The sequence below is a fragment of the Halichoerus grypus genome, chromosome 7, assembly GCF_964656455.1.
Source record: "Halichoerus grypus chromosome 7, mHalGry1.hap1.1, whole genome shotgun sequence".
Taxonomy (NCBI): Eukaryota; Metazoa; Chordata; class Mammalia; order Carnivora; family Phocidae; genus Halichoerus; species Halichoerus grypus.
Window position 1 is genome coordinate 152,810,812 of NC_135718.1, and position 17,399 is coordinate 152,828,210.

General features: G+C 43.4%; 2 pseudogenes across 1 annotated transcript; both read right to left on the bottom strand.

Annotated features, from left to right (window-relative positions):
- On the bottom strand, positions 1-4,588 carry LOC118521366 (T-cell surface glycoprotein CD1a-like; annotated as a pseudogene).
- A 5,477-nt stretch (positions 4,589-10,065) lies between these two features.
- Positions 10,066-13,563, bottom strand: LOC118521331 (T-cell surface glycoprotein CD1a-like; annotated as a pseudogene). The gene is made up of 6 exons (XR_013449527.1): positions 13,425-13,563; positions 12,614-12,880; positions 11,650-11,928; positions 11,178-11,454; positions 10,754-10,844; positions 10,066-10,605 (listed from the first exon to the last, which is right to left on the bottom strand). The product of XR_013449527.1 is annotated as a T-cell surface glycoprotein CD1a-like (transcript).
- Between the last annotated feature and the right edge of the window lie 3,836 nt (positions 13,564-17,399).

The following is a 17,399-nucleotide window of genomic DNA, read 5'->3' on the forward strand; positions in this document are numbered from 1 at the left end:
TTATATTGACAACTGATCATTAAGCAAAAATGAAAGACAAGGCTGCACACAGAGAGTTGTAAGACCATCACCACTGAGCTGGGTTTGGTAAGTACTGGGGCCTGGGCTGCTGGGATCTCGCTCAGAAGGGAGGTCAGTGCACTGAGGTCTCCAGTGTGTTTTCCTGGGAGGAACAAGAGGAGTCACTCTGCAGTAGGTGGAGGTGAGCACTACAGGGGGAAGGGCACTGGGAACAGGGAGGACAAAGACAGACTAAAGGTAGGGAGAGACATGGGAAAGAGTAGGAAGTTGGCTCCAAAGACTTACCAATGCTTCCAGAGCCACAATGCCAGACCTGCCTGAAACACCAGGAGCACTGTCACCACCAGGAAAACCAAGCCCTTGGAGTAGGGCTGCTCTGGGTTTGGTACACAGAGGGTATCACTTCCCATCTACCCCAGGTTGAATTGCAACTCCCTGGTCTTCTTTTCTCATGTCACCCTCTACCTCACCAACCTCCCTTCCCCCTTTCACTTCTCCCATCCCTCCTCAGAAATGGGCCCTTACCCACCTTCTACATCCTCCCACATCAGCAAGACCTTCACCCTCAGCTCTTCCATTTCTTGGATTACTGACTTTTTGGTCCTTTGTGGTCTGGAGTCCCTAGAATCCCCAATTTTGCATCTGGCTCTCCTGCTCTGTCAGAGGAATACCCACCCCCTTTCCCAGCCGGACCCCAGTCTTTCTCACCCCAGTAGAGACCATGTCCTGGCCTCCTAGACTGCTGTGTCTCACCCGGCACGACAGGCCAGCTGCGTCCCTGGTTATTACATAAAAGGACATCTGAAGGTACCATGTCCCATCAGCATGGGGCAGGACGTTGCCTTGCTGGGTGCCCTGTTGCTCCTACTCACCCCACATCCACCTACTCATCACATCCACCTACACATCACCCACACAGGCTTTGGGTAGAAGCCAGAAACGTGGGACACCAGCAGCAGATGGACAGAACCGGGACTGGGGCCAGTGGACAACCAGGCCTCTGGCCTCACTGCACAGACAGGACAGGAATTCACAGACTGAGAGGGTAGATATTCACGTCACTTTAGATAGATATCTTTCTACCTCTAGAAACCTGTCCCCATCATCCTCTCTCCCTCTTGACTCCTTCTTACCCTGAATTTGAAAGAATGGTACAAATTTATGAGTGCAGAATAGAGAATCCTTGGAGGGAGGGAGCAGGACTGACCTTGCTGCTGGAGATATGCCTTCCGTGCATCAAGAAGACCCAACAGGAAACGGGGCAGGTGTCACTGAGGAGCGTGTATAGCATTTCACTGAAAACATGATACTGATTAAATAGTGTGCAGACCTGCTGAGCCCTACTTCCTCCCTTTGGAGATGGCCACCATGATGTGTTCTGGAAACTCATGAGATCTGATCCTTGATAAGCAATCTGTGCAAAGTCTTCTGATACTTTTCCAAAGTGGGAATCACAGCCTCCTGCGATCTGTACCTGGAAAGGATCTGGGGAAGAGAGACTGAGTAACAATACAGGGGGTGAGAAAGAGATGAAATGAGATGGGTGGAAGCCATGATGGTGGAAGCCGAAGGAGAAGTTCAGGGGATTGGAGGGAATGGAACACAGTTTGGTTTGAGGTTTGAGGTTTGAGGGGGCGCTCACACAAAGCGAAAGTGGTGGTGGATGGAGGCAGAGGAAGAGGTGAATGATAAAGGAAGGAACAAATATTGGAGGAGAGAGATGAAGGGTGTGGGCAGAGAATAGGGAAGGGCTCAGTGGGAGAGCTGAGGTAAAAATAATCTAGCTTCAAGGGAGTGCAGTGGGTACAGGGAACACATAGATAGAGTTCACTAATGGGACTTAATGAGGAGACAAGTACAGTTCAAGGAGTGTGTAACAGAGTGAGGGAGGAGAGTGCAGGCCAGGGAGAGGGGTGGTGTCAGGTGACACTAGTCAGGAGCAGAAGAGCACAGCTTGTGGTCAAGAGAGGAGTGAAGTATCAGAAGACATGAAGCTTTTCAAGAATTGGGGTCTGGCTTCTACTCCCTGCCTAGATGAGTGTGATTCAGATTTATGATGGGGAGACATGAGGTTCAGAAGCCACTGGAGGCTCTTTCCCAGAGGAAGATGGAATTCAAGTAGACTCCTACATACACATACTCATACATACTTACACACATATTGAAATGCACACAAGCACATGTTCACACATCACACACAACAAAGACTGTCACAAACACATATGCACACACACACACACACACACGTGCACACTCACACATGCACCCACTGGGTAGGGCCAGATCTCACCATCTTCACTGTCACCACCTGGGAGGGGAACCACCAGCAACACAAGTTGCAGGAACAGCATTATATTTGCAGATGTTCTTTCTTTTCTTACAAGTCAGCCTTTGGCATCTCTTCTAGCAAACCTACACCACACAGCACCTCTCTTCTGACTTCCTTCTCAACACACAAGCCTTCCCTGGGTCTCTGCAACAATGCAAATGTGCTCCTCCCTCAACCCTGGACACCTGCTCAGACTTTCACTTCCCCTCCTGGTCTGACTCTCCTTCTGGCTTCCAGCTTCTCCCTGTCACCAGCTTCCAACCTGCTCCACGTCCCCTAATTCAGAACAAGTCTTATATGGCATGAGAAATTGACCGCACCTCTCAGGCTTTTCCTTCTCCAGAGAGAAACCCATGTAAACACACAGCCCCTGCACCCAGCCCTGGACCCTGCCTTCACTCTGTCCCTCCTGCCCTTGTGACACCCCCCATGTATTTCCTTCCCCATCTCACCCCTACCCCAGCTCATTTACATTTCCAACTTCCCGCTGCTTATGTTAAAAAACAAAAAATCATCCAGGTAAATTTGAATATCCAGTTGTTTTTATTAAGTGATTCAAGAATGGGGTAGCACACATCTGGCAGGTAAAGGGGAACTCTGAAGAGATGTATAAATGGGAAGATTTTATAGGAAGACATTGCCATAAGAAGAAAAAGGAGTGTTTCAGGAAAGGTTACTTTCCCTTAATTGTGAGAGGAGAGGGTCTCACCATTCAGATGACCTCCCCTCCCTGGCGGATGGAGAGGGCCCATATGACAGAATACCTCACTGGTGCTGACCAGAAAAATCTCACTGACAGGTGAACATTTCTAGGGGAAGTGGTAACTGTAGTTAGGTTAGGGATTAAACAAGGTTTGGGTACTTGATCTGGCCTGAGGTGCCATTTTGGGCCAATGGGTTTCTTTTTAACAGTTGCTCTATTTGCTTGTCCAAGTTCCCCCATGATTGCATGTGTAACAGTATCAGCAACCACCAGTTCACTATTATTCTTAGGGAGGAACCAGTAGCCATCACAGAGACCATGGGGCATTGAAACATCTGAAGTATACCCCCTCAGTCTGACTTGCATTAATATATACCCACTCACCAGTCACTTAGCACCGGCCTGGATCCAAGGACCTTGCTATACTCATGAAAATACTGTGTTCACAATGCAATCACTTTATACAAGAAGCTTTTATTCTACTTGGGAAGAAAAACACACAAATCAAGAACTATACATTTTGGTGTGCTGAGTTACTTTTTCTTTGTTTGGTTCCTTTATTTTAAATTCTAGTATAGTTAACACACAGTGTTATATTAGTTTCACGGGTACAGTATAAGGATTCTACAATCCTATACATTACTCAGTGCTCATCAATATAAGTGTAATCCTAATCCCCTTCACCTATTTCCCCCATTCCCCCACCCATCTCCCCTCTGGGAACCAGCAGTGTGTTCTCTATAGATAAGATTCTGTTTTTTCCTTTGGCACTTCTTCTCTTTGCTCATTTTGTTTGTTTCTTAAATGCCACATATGAGTGAAATCATATAGTATTTGTCTTTCTCTGACTGATTATTTCACTTACCATCATACTCTCTAGCTCCGTACATGTTGTTGCAAATGGCAAGATTTCTGTCATTTTTATGGCTGAGTAATATTCCTTTTTGGGTACATACCACACCTTTTTTCTGTATTCCTCTATCTATTGGTACTTGGGATACTTCCATACATGGACTATTGTAAATAATGCTTCAGTAAACATTGGGGTGCATGTTTATTTTCATTTCACTCTTTTCACATTCTTTGGTAAATATCCAGTAGTACAACTACTGGATCACGTGGTATTTCAGTTTTTAATTTTTTGAGGAACCTCCATACTGTTTTCCACCATGGCTGCACCAGTTTGCATTCCCACCAAGTGTACAAGAGTTCCCTTTACACCACTTCCTCTACAACACTTGTTTCTTGTGTGTTTTTAAATTTAGCCAATGGGACAGGTGTGAGGTGATATCACATTGTGGTTTTGATTTGCATTTCCCTGATGATGAGTGATGTTGAGCTTTTTTCCTGTCTGTTGGCCATCTGAACGTCTTCTTTAGAGAAATGTCTACTCATGTCTTCTACCCATTTTTAATTGGATTATTTGTTCTTCTGGTGTTGAGTTGTCCAAGTTATTTATATATTTTGGAAACTAACCCTTTATCAGATATGTTATTAGGAAATATCTACTCACATTCAGTAGATTGTCCAACCATTTTGTTAACTATTTCCTTTGCTATGCAAAAGCTTTTTTTGAAGTCCCAATAGTTCATTTTGCTTTTGTTTCTCTTGCCTAGTGAGATGTGTCTAGCAAGAATTTGCAGTGGGCAAGGTCAAAGCAATTGCTGCCTGTGTTCTTCTCTAGAATTTTGGTGGATTTATGTCTCATGTTTATGTCTTTCATCATTTTGAGTTTATTTTTGTATATGTTGTAAGAAAATGGTCCAGTTTCATTCTTCTGCATGTGGCTGTCCAGTTTTCCCAACACCATTTGTTGAAGAGACTGTCTGTTTTCCAATGGATATTCTTTCCTGCATCAAAGATTAGTTGACCATAGAGTTGAGGGTCCATTTCTGGGTTATCTATTCTGTTCTATAGATCTATGTGTCTGTTTTAGTGCCAGTACCAACTGTCTTGATGATGGCAGCTTTGTAATACAGCTTGAAGCCTGGAATTTTGATGCCACCAGCTTTGGATTTCTTTTTCAACATTCCTTTGGCCATTCAGGGTCTTTTCTGGTTCCATATAAATTTTAGGATTATTTGTTCTAGCTTTGTGAATAATGTTGCTGATATTTTGATAGAGATTGCATTGAATGTGTAGATTGCTCAGGGCAGCATAAACATTTCAACAATATTGTTCTTCCATTCCATGAGCATGGAATGTTTTTCCATTTCTTTGTGTCTTCCTCAATTTCTTTCATAAGTCTTCTATACTTTTCAGAGTACAGATCCTTTACCCCTATGTTTAGGTTTATTCCTAGAAATTGTAAATGAGATTGATTCCTTTCTCTTTCTTCTGCCTTATCATTACCTTATAGAAATGCAACAGACTTCTGTGCATTGATTTTATATCCTGCCACTTTGCTGAATTCCTATATGAGTTCTAGCAATTTTTTTATTTTCATTTTTTCTTTTATTATGTTATGTTAATCACCATACATTACATCATTAGTTTCTGATGTAGTGTTCCATGATTCATTGTTTGCATATGACACCCAGTGCTCCATGCAGTACATGCCGTCTTTAATACCCATCACAGGCTAGCCAATACCCCCACGCCCTCCCCTCCAGAACCCTCAGTTTGTTTCTCAGAGTCCATAGTCTCTCATGGTTCATCTCCCCCTCTGATTCCCCCCTTTCATTTTTCCCTTCCTGCTATCTTCTCTCTCTCTTTTTTTTTTTTTTAACATATAATGTATTATTTGTTTCAGAGGTACAGGTCTGTGATTCAACAATATTACACAATTCACAGTGCTCACCATAGCACATACCCTCCCCAATGTCTATCACCCAGCCACCCCATCACTCCCACACCCCACCACTCCAGCAACACTGCTTGTTTCCTGACATTAAGAATTCCTCATATCAGTGAGATCATATGATACATGTCTTTCTCTGATTGACTTATTTCGCTCAGCATGATACCCTCCAGTTCCATCCATGTCGTTGCAAATGGCAAGATTTCATTCCTTTTGATGGCTGCATAATATTCCATTGTATATATATACCACCTCTTCTTTATCCATTCATCTGTCAATGGACATCTTGGCTCTTTCCACAGTTTGGCTATTGTGGACATTGCTGCTATAAACATCGGGGTGCACGTACCCCTTCGGATCAGTACATTTTTACCTTTGGGGTAAATACACAGTAGTGCAATTGCTGGGTTGTATGGTAACTCTATTTTCAACTTTTTGAGGAACTTCCATACGGTTTTCCAGAGTGGCTGCACCAGCTTGCATTCCCACCAACAGTGTAGGAGGGTTCCCCTTTCTCCGCATCCTTGCCAACATCTGTCATTTCCTGACTAGGTAATTTTAGCCATTCTGACTGGTGTGAGGTGGTATCTCATTGAGGTTTTGATTTGGATTTCCCTGATGCCGAGCAATGTTGAGCACTTTTTCATGTGTCTGTTGGCCATTTGGATGTCTTCTTTGGAAAAATGTCTGTTCATGTCTTCTGCCCATTTCTTTTTTTTTTTTAAGATTTTATTTATTTATTTTGACAGAGAGACAGAGAGAGAGGGAACACAAGCAGGGGAAGTGGGAGAGGGAGGAGCAGGCTTCCCGCTGAGCAGAGAGCCCGATGTGGGGCTCGATCCCAGGACCCTGGGATCATGACCTGAGCCGAAGGCAGACGCTTAACAACTGAGCCACCCAGGCGCCCCTTCTACCCATTTCTTGATTGGATCATTTGTTCTTTGGGTGTTGAGTTTGATAAGTTGTTTATAGATTTTGGATACTAGCCCTTTATCTGATATGTCATTGGCAAATATCTTCTCCCATTCTGTTGGTTGTCTTTTGGTTTTGTTGACTGTTTCTTTTGCTGTGCAAAAGCTTTTTATCTTGATGAAGTCCCAGTAGTTCATTTTTGCCCTTGCTTCCCTTGCCTTTGGCAATGTTTCTAGGAAGAAGTTGCTGTGGCTGAGGTCGAAGAGAGTTCTAACAATTTTTGAATGGAGTCTTTTGGGTTTTCAACATAGAGTATCATGTCATCTGTGAAGAGTGAAAGGATGGGGTGGCTGGGTGATAGACATTGGGGAGGGTATGTGCTATGGTGAGTGCTGTGAATTGTGTAAGATTGTTGAATCACAGACGTGTACCTCTGAAACAAATAATACATTATATGTTAAAAAAAAAAAAGAAGGTAGCAGGAAGGGAAGAATGAAGGGGGGGAAATCGGAGGGGGAGACGAACCATGAGAGACAATGGATTCTGAAAAACAAACTGGGGGTTCTAGAGGGGAGTGGGTGTGGGGATCGGTTAGCCTGGTGATGGGTATTAAGGAGGGCACATACTGCATGGAGCACTGGGTGTTATACAAAAACAATGGATTGTGGATCACCACATCAAAAACTAATGATGTATTGTATGGTGACTAACATAACATAATAAAACTAAAAAAAAAAAGAAAAAAAGAAAGGATGCTATAGGGTGCCTGGTGGCTCAGTTTGTTATGTGACTGCCTTCCGCTCAGGTCATGATCCCGGAGTCCCAGGATCGAGTCCTGCATCAGGCTCCCAGCTCAGCAGGCAGTCTGCTTCTCTCTCTGACCCTCCCCTTTCTTGTGTTCTCTCTTTCACTCTCTTTCTCTCTCAAATAAATAAATGAAATCTTAAAAAAAAAAAAAAAAAGAAAGGATGCTGTATTTTGCCAAATGCTTTTTCTGTATCCATTGAGAGGATCATATGATTCTTGTCCTTTCTTTTATTAATGTGCTATATCACATTGATCAATTTATGGATGTTGAACAATACTTGCAGCTGAGAAATAAATCCGGCATGCTCATGGTGAATAATCTGTTTAATGTACTGTTGGATCCAATTTCTAGCATCTTTGTGAGAATTTTTGCATCCATGTTCATCAGGGATATTGATCTGTAATTCTTTTTGGTGGGGTCTCTGCTAGGTTTTGGGATCAAGGTAATTCTGGCTTCATAGAATGAGTTTGGAAGTTTCCCTTCCATTTCTATTTTTTTGAAACAACTTCAAAAGAATAGGTGTTAATTCTTCTTTAAATGTTTGGTAGAATTCCACTGGGAGGCCATCTGGCCCTGGACTCTTGTTTTTTGGAGATTTTTGATTACTTCTTCAGTTTCTTTGCTGGTTATGGGTCTGTTCAGGTTTTCTATTTCTTCCTGTTTCAGTCTTGGTTACTTATTTATATGTTTGTAGGAATGCTTCCATTTCTTCCAGATTGCCTACTTTGCTGGCACATAGTTTCTCATAATATTCTTTTATAATTTATATCTTCAGTGTTGGTTATGATCTCTCCTCTTTCATTTATGATTTTATTTATTTGGGTCCTTTCTCTTTCCTTTTTGATAAATCTGGCTAGGTGTTTATTGATCTTATTAATTCTTTCAAAGAACCAACTTCTAGTTTGGTTGATCTGTTCTGTTATTTTGATTTCTATATCATTAATTTCTGCTCCAATCTTTATTATTTCTCTTCTCCTGATGAATTTAGGCTCTATTTGCTGTACTTTTTCCAGCTCCGTTAGGTGTAAGGTTAGGTTTTGTATTTAAGACTTTTCTCATTTCTTGAGAAAGGTCTGTATTCCTATCTACTTCCTTCTTAGGACCACCTTTGCTGCATTCCAAAAGTTCGGAACTTTATGTTTTCGTTTTCATTTGTTTCCATGTATTTTTAAAAAATTCTTCTTTAATTTCCTGGTTGACCTATTCATTCATTAGTAGGATATTCTTTAACCTCCATGTATTTGTGTTCCATCCAAATTTTCTCTTGTGACTGAATTCAAGTTTTAAGCATTGTGGTCTGAAATATGCATGGTATAATCTCAATCTTTCAGTACCAGTTGAGACCTTATTTATGACCCAGTATGTGATCTATTCTGGAGAATGTTCCATGTGCACTTGAGAAGAATGTGTATTCTATGACTTTAGGATGAAATGCTCTGAATATACTTCTGAAGTCTATCTGGTCCATTGGTTATTCAAAGCCCTTGTTTCCTTGTTGATTTATTTTTTTTTAATTATTATGTTATGTTAATCACCATACATTACATCATTAGTTTTTGATGTAGTGTTCCATGATTCATTGTTTGCATATAACACCCAGTGCTCCATGCAGAACGTGCCCTCCTTAATACCCATCACCAGGTTAACTGATCCCCACACCCACTCCCCTCTAGAACCCTCAGTTTGTTTTTCAGAATCCATTGTCTCTCATGGTTCGTCTCCCCCTCCAATTTCCCCCCCTTCATTCTTCCCTTCCTGCTATCTTCTTTTTTTTTTAACATATAATGTATTATTTGTTTCAGAGGTACACGTCTGTGATTTAACAGTCTTACACAATTCACAGCACTCACCATAGCACATACCCTCCCCAATGTCTATCACCCAGCCACCCCATCCTTCCCACCCACCCCCAACTCCAGCAACCCTCAGTTTGTTTGCTGACATTAAGAATTCCTCATATCAGTGAGGTCATATGATACATGTCTTTCTCTGATTGACTTATTTCGCTCAGCATAATACCCTCCAGTTCCATCCACGTCATTGCAAATGGCAAGATCTCATTCCTTTTGATGGCTGCATAATATTCCATTGTATATATATACCACCTCTTCTTTATCCATTCATCTGTTGATGGACATCTTGGCTCTTTCCACAGTTTGGCTATTGTGGACATTGCTGCTATAAACATTGGGGTGCACGTACCCCTTCAGATCCCTACATTTGTATCTTTGGGGTAAATACCCAGTAGTGCAATTGCTGGATCATATGGTAGCTCTATTTTCAACTTTTTGAGGAACCTCCACACTGTTTTCCAGAGTGGCTGCACCAGCTTGCATTCCCACCAACAGTGTAGGAGGGTTCCCCTTTCTCCACATCCACGCCAACATCTGTCATTTCCTGACTTGTTAATTTTAGCCATTCTGACTGGTGTGAGGTGATATCTCATTGAGGTTTTGATTTGGATTTCCCTGATGCCGAGTGATGTTGAGCACTTTTTCATGTAAATCACCCATATTTTTATTGAGGAAATATTCCATGCAAGTGAGACACTTGGCAAAGATAGAAATATTTAAAAGACATGGACATGCTCTCAAGAGACCTAAGAGTTAGAAGGCAAAAGGAACCTAATGGGGGCAACAAGGGCTTGGGTGCAGGAATAGATTAGCCAAAGTGCAGGTCAAGGTCTTGGAAATTCTCACAAAGTAGACTAATCTACTTGTGAATCAGGGAATTCTCACTGGAGGAAGTGATATCTGATGCTTGTGACCCATGGAGGTTGCCAGGAATCCATTTTACTTTGAGTTCAATTTTGAGATTTAAGTTGCAAACCAAGTCAGAAGAACAAATCCAGCTAAATTACACTGAGCTTATATTCTCAACTAATCATTAAGCACAAATGAAACACAAAAGTTGCACACAGAGAGTTACAAGGACATCACTGCTGAGCTGGGTTTAGGTATATCCTGATCCTTGGGCTGATGATTTCTCATTCCAGTGGGAGGCCAGTACATTGAGGTCTCCAGTGTGTTTTCCTGGGAGGAACAGAGGAGGAATCATTCTGCAGGAGGTGGAGGTGAGGAATACATGGTGGGAATGACAACAGGAGCAGGAGGAGTGAGGACAGACTGAAAGGTGGGGAACCACTTGGGAAAGAGCAGGAAGGTGGCTCCATAGATTTACCAGTGTTTCCAGAGCCACAAGGTGAGAACTGCCAGAAGCACCAGGGGCACTATCGTTTCCAGGAAGACCAAGCCCATGGGTTGGTGCTGCTCTGTGGGTTTGGTGCAGAGAGTGTGTCATTTCCCATCCACCCAGGGTTGAACTGCACCTCCCTGGTCCCCTTTGCTCCTGTCACCCTCTGCCTCACCAACCGCCCTTCCTCTTCTCTCTTCTTCCATCCCTCCTCAGAGATGGACCCTTCACAAACCCTCTGCACCACCCACATTTACAGAACTCTCACCCTCAGCTCTTCCATTTCTTGGATTAATCATTTTTGTCCTTTTTGTTATGGAGTCTCTAGGAACCCCAATTTTTCTTCTGGTTCTCCTGCTCTTCTGGAGGAATACCCATCCCCTTTCCCAGCTGGGCCCCAGCTCTTTCTCACCCCAGTAGAGGACAATGTCCTGGCCTCCTAGACTGCTGTGTCTCACCTGGCAGGACAGGCCAGCTGCCCCACTGGCTTTTACATCCAAGGATATCTGAAGATACCATGTCCCATCAGCATGGGGCAGGACGTCGCCTCGCTGGGTTGCTGTTGCTCCTACTCACCCCGCACCCACATCACCCACACAGGCTTTGGGTAGAACCCGAGACATGGCACACCAGCAGGAGATGGCCAGGACTGGGACTGGGGCCAGTGGACAGCCAGGCCTCTGGCCTCACTGCAGAGACAGGACAGGTATTCACAAACTAAGAGGTTAGTTCTTCACATCACTTTAGATGGACACATTTTTTCCACCTCTAGAAATCTGTCACTGTCAACCCCTCTTCACTCCTTCTCACCATGAATTTGAGGGAATGGTGCAAATTTATGAGTGCAGAGTAAAGAAATCTTGGAGGGAAGGAGCAGGACTGACCTTGTCGCTGCAGATGTGTCTTCCCTGCATCAAGAAGACCCAAGAGGAAATGGGGACAGGTGTCACTGATGTGCGCTTGTAGTCTTACATTGATCACATGATACTGATTGAATAGTCTGCAGACCTGCTGAGCCCTTCTTCTTCCCTTTGGAGATGGCCACCATGACTTGTTCTGGAAGATCACGAGATCTGATCCCTGATACGCAATCCACATGAATCCTACTGATGGTTCCCCAAAGTGCAGTTCACAGCCTTTTGCTGCCTGTACCTGAAAGGGATCTGGGGAAGAGAGACTGTGAGTTTCAGGACAGGGGGAATGAAAGAAATGAAATGAGATGAGTGGAAGCCAAGGATGATGGAAGCAGAGGGAGAAGTTCAGAGGATTGAAGGAAGTGGAGCAAAGTTTGGTTTGAGAAGGGGCTCAGCCAAAGAAGAAGTGTTGCTTGCTGGAGGCAGAAGAAGAGGTGAAAGACTGAGGAAGGAGCAAATGTTGAAAAAAGAGACATGAAGGGTCTGGATAGAGAATAAGGAAAGGCTCAGAAGGAGAGCTGGGGTAAAAACAATCAAGGGAAAGGGAGTTCTGTGGGCCACAGGGAATACATAGACAGACATCACTAATGGGATTCAATGGGGAGAAAGCAGCGTTCAAGGAGACAGTCACAGAGTGAGGGAGCAAACGTGCCTGGATGGAGGCAAGGGAGAGGGGTGGTCATGGGAGACACAAGTATGAGACAGTGAGGATAACCTGCAGTCAGTAAGAGGAGGGGAAATTGCAGAAGGCACGAAACTTTTCAAGAATTGGGATCTGGCTTCTACCTCCTCCCCTAAAAGGTGTAATTCAGTTTCATAATGAGGAGACATGAGGTTCAGAAGCCAGTGGAGGCTCTTTCCTAGAGGAAGAAGGAACTCAAGGAGACATACACACCTGCCACCTCCATCCCACCACTGAGGGAACTGAACTCACATTCAAGCTGCCATTCACTGAAATGGTCCTGAAATATCAGAGGAAATCTAATGGAGAATGTATGGAATGACCTTTCCTGTTCCATCAACTCCTTGTTGCTGAAGTTGCCCTTGGACCAAGGCCACAGGCATGTGAAATTGCCAGAGTCACTGTCCCAGCCATGAGTCTGTAGCTCATTCAGCCAAGCTGAGCCTAGTTTTTGTGTCCAGGAATCATTGTAAAAGGATGTGGTCAGGATGATTTGGAAGGAGAATGTATCCTGGAAGTCTGTGGAAAAAGCATATATAGACTATGGGAGAAGAAGACATTGGGAAGAAGAGAGAATGCAGATGTGCCAGGGAAGGGAACCAAAATCTGGATGACAGGAAAGCCATAGTTGTCTCAGGAGATATGTGCTGCCCCAGAACTATGAGCTTCGTACCCATCCTTCAGAAGAGCACAGGGCTCTGGAGTCAGGGAGCTCAGGAAGGAACCAGGGTGACACTCTCCTTCCCCATGTATGTGCTGGGGAACCCACACCACAAGTGCACACACACACACCACAAGTGTACACATGCACACATGCACAAAAACCCTACACACCCATAAAAAACTCACACATTTACACACTCTTGAAGAAATAAACATGCAAAGACACACACGCACTCAAGTATACACAGAGACACACATATACACACACGCACATATGTATGCACACACATTCACATATTAAAACACACACATAGACACACAAGCATACACACACACACACACACACACACACACACACACACACACACTTGCACCCAATGGGCAGGGCCAAAGATCTCACCTTCTTCACTGTAACCACCTGGGAGGAGAACCACAAACAACACAAGTTGCAGGAATAGCATTGTATTTGCAGATGTTCTTTCTTTGTCTTACAAAGTCAGTCTTTGACGGTTGTTCTAACAAACTTACCCCACACACAGAGCACCTCTCTTCTGACTTCCTTCTCCACACACCAACCTTCCCTGAGTCTCTGCAACAATGCAAATGTGCTCCTCGCTCAACCCCTGACACCTACTCAGGCTCTAACTTCCTCTCCTATCTGACCCTCCTCTCTGACTTCCAGCTTCTCCCTGTCATTGGCTTCCATCCTGCTCCCTGTTCCCTATTTCAGTTGCTATGGAAAAAGTCTTGTGCAGCATGGAAAAATCATCCCACCTCTCATGGCTTTCCTTCTCATCCAGATAGTAAGCCGTGAAAACACACCCCTCCTAGCACCCAGCCCTGAACCTGCTGTTACTGCCCTTGTGAAACTTCTCATGTATTTCCTTCTCTGTTTTGCCCCCACCCCAGCTCATTCATATCTTGACATCTCACTGCTCCTCTTAAAAAAATAAAACCCAACCAGGTAAATTTGATGATCTAATTGGTATTATTAAGTGATTGAAGAATCTGGCTGTATCCCATCTAGCAAGTAGAGGGGTTCCATCTGCTGAGAGAAAGGCGGGAACCCTTAGAATGTCCAGTCCCCAAAACTGAAAAACAAAGTACCTGGCTGGGGATGAGACTGGACAAGAACAGAGCTAGTGACCCACTTTCTGTCCCAATCAGGCTAGCCAGCAGGGTACCAAGAGCAGCTCCTGCTGCTGGAGGGGCAAGAGTCTGAAGATACTTGCCCATGAGGCTCTTCCTCTTAGAAAAAGAAAATCACAGGCCCAAAAAATGGTGTCATGTAGACCACTTCCCACACTGCGGCTTCACACTGGGACTTCATACCCAGTCTAATTACAGTTTCAACCTCCCCCAGAAATTTGGTCTTAACCAGTCAAGCAGGAACTTTTCCTTTCCACCAGCACTACTGAGTCTGTCACCTGAGTCCTCTCCATATGCCACAGGCAAATGAGGTCATATGTATGATAAGACCTCTTGCTTTTCTCCAAGAAAACAGGCCTGACTCCTCAAACAATGATCTTTTGCTATTAACTCCCTGGCCCCAACCTCCCTCTACAAAAACCTTCCATTTCATACAACTCCTCGGAGAGCACCCTTGCATGCCAGATGGGGAGTCTCTTGATTCATGGATCATTTAATAAAGCCACTTAGATCTTCACATATATGTGGTTGACTTCTCTTATTGAACAGTCTGAAGTTTGAATCTGGGTGATTAAATGTAGACATGAAAAAGGAAGGAGCTTAGAGGAAGAGATTATTCCTGATATCTTAAATATCTGCACACAGAGCTGCTTCTCCTACCTGTTGGAACCACTCTCAGAATATGATTACCATACAAATAGTAAAAGCTGAATAAGTGATGAAACAAAAGAATGAATCGATGTATTGTGTCAAGAATTCCATGGAAAATTTCTTGCATTTTGAGTATTAAACTGTCATTGGCATGACACTTCCTGGTTTATTACATGTGCAGCTTGTCCTTTCATCTGTAGGAAAACCCTGAAGTATAAAGATTTGCCAGTTACTTAAGCCAACAGCAGACCCAGCACCTCAATTTCTGACCAGTGGTTTGTTAGAATCTATGAAAACACCCAGGACAGGGATTGCTCCAGATGTCAGGGTTAACATGCAAGACAGGGGAAGAGTGTCACAAGATGAGAACACATGGAAAAAAAAAGGCAAACAGGCAAGAAAAAGAATAAAGGAATACTTTCAAAAATCAAAGGAAAAGAAGAGGGAAGTGAGGAGGAACCTGCAAGGAAGAGAGACGTTAGCCTAGCATCCCCTAGGGGCCACCTCTATCACAGGGGATCTACCAGTCACAAAGGATAGAAATACACCTTGTTGGGTTTAAGCCATATGGGGAATGTATTGGCTGATGGAACTGGGGACCCCAGGGTCATTGGGGATCCAGCCCCTTCTGTGGGTCTGTGTATATGCCTTTGCCTTTCTGATGCTTTGATTTTGTTGTTGCTGCTGTTTTCGGCATCACTGGAGTATGGGGATAAAGGAACATTGGACCTATGGACAGTGTGCAGCTTTCCAGCCTCCCAGGAAGGAAGGTTGGGAGGCACTACAGGCCTTGTGGGCCCTCGCTGGCTCTAACAGGTGCAGCAGAGCCTGTGATGTGACATGAAGGAAGGTCATCCCAAGGAAAGTCTTCCAACAACTTCTCAGAGAGGACGGCCTGAAGAACCACAGGAGTCCGGTGCACATGGGGCATGCAGGAAGCTGCACCTGGATGCGCACATCCTTACCTATGGAGCCTCTAGTGAGGCATGCAGCATTTTGTAAGGAAAATGCAGAATTGGTCAAGAAAACTTCTATTGAAGCAAATCATGAAAATTAATATTTTATGTAGCATTCATCACATGTTTGAATACTTTTATTTGCTGGCCAATAAACTCTGCTTTCTTTTTGAAAACATAAAATGAAGTAACCACTTGATATTTTAGTGTATGTGCGCATGGAGACATGATGCCCACAACCAGGCCAATTAACATGGCCACCACTTCACATCCTAACCCTCTTCTTTCTTTCTTTTTTTTTTTTTTAATTAAATTCCAGTTAGTTAACATACTGTGAATATTAGTTTCAGGTGTAGAATTCAGTAACTCATCACCTACATACAAGACCTAGTGCTTGGGCGCCTGGGTGGCTCAGTGGGTTAAGCTACTGCCTTCGGCTCGGGTCATGATCCCGGAGTCCTGGGATCGAGTCCCACATCGGGCTCCCGGCTCAGCGGGAAGCCTGCTTCTCCCTCTGACCCTATCCCCTCTCATGCTGTTTCATTCTCTCTCTCTCTCTCTCTCTCTTTCTCAAATAAATAAATAAATAAAATCTTAAAAAAAAAAAAAAGACCTAGTGCTCATCACAAGTGTCCTCTTTAAAGCCCATCACCCATCTAACCCATCCCCCACCCACATCCCTCCATCAAATCCTCAGTTTGTTCTCTATCTTTAAGAGTCTCTTCTATGGTTTGCCTCTCTCTCTCTTTTTTCCCCCTATGTTCACTGGTTTTGTTTCTTAAATTCACATATGAGTGAAATCATATGGTATTTGTCTTTCTCTTACTGACTTATTTCCCTGCTCAGAATACACTCTAGCTCCACCCACATCTTTGTAAATGGCAAGATTTCATTCTTTATATAATGAATAATCTTCCATTGTATATATATACGACATCTTTTTTATCCATTCATCAGTCGGCAGACATCTGGGCTCTTTCCAGTATTTGGCTATTGTTGATAAATGTTGCTATAAACCTTGGGGTGCTTATGTCCCTTTGAATCAGTATTTTATAATTTTTGGGTAAATACATAGTAGTGCTATTGTTGAGTCATAGAGTAAGTTCTATTTTTAACTTTTTGAAGACATCCATACTGTTTTCCAGAGTGGCTACACCAGTTTTCAATCTCACCAACAGTGCAAGAATGTTCCCCTTTTTCTGCATCCTCACCAACATCTGGTGTTTCCTGTGTTGTTAATTTTAGCCGTTCTGACAGGTGTGAGATGATATCTCATTGCAGTTTTCATTTGTATTTCACTATGATCATTGATGTTGAGTGTCTTTTCATGTGACTCCTGGCCATCTGCATGTCTTCTTCAGAAAAATGTCTATTCATGTCTTCTGTCCATTTCTTAACTGGATCATTAGTGTTATGGGTGTTGATTATGATAAGTTCTTTATAGATTTTGGATACTAACCCTTTATCATATATGTCATTTTTCAAATATTTTTTTCCATTCTGAAGGCAGCCTTTTAGTTTTGTTGATTGTTTCTTTCCCTGTGCAGAAGATTTTTATCCTGATGATGTCCCAATAGTTTATTTCTCTATTCTTTCCCTTGCCTCGGGGGACCTATCTA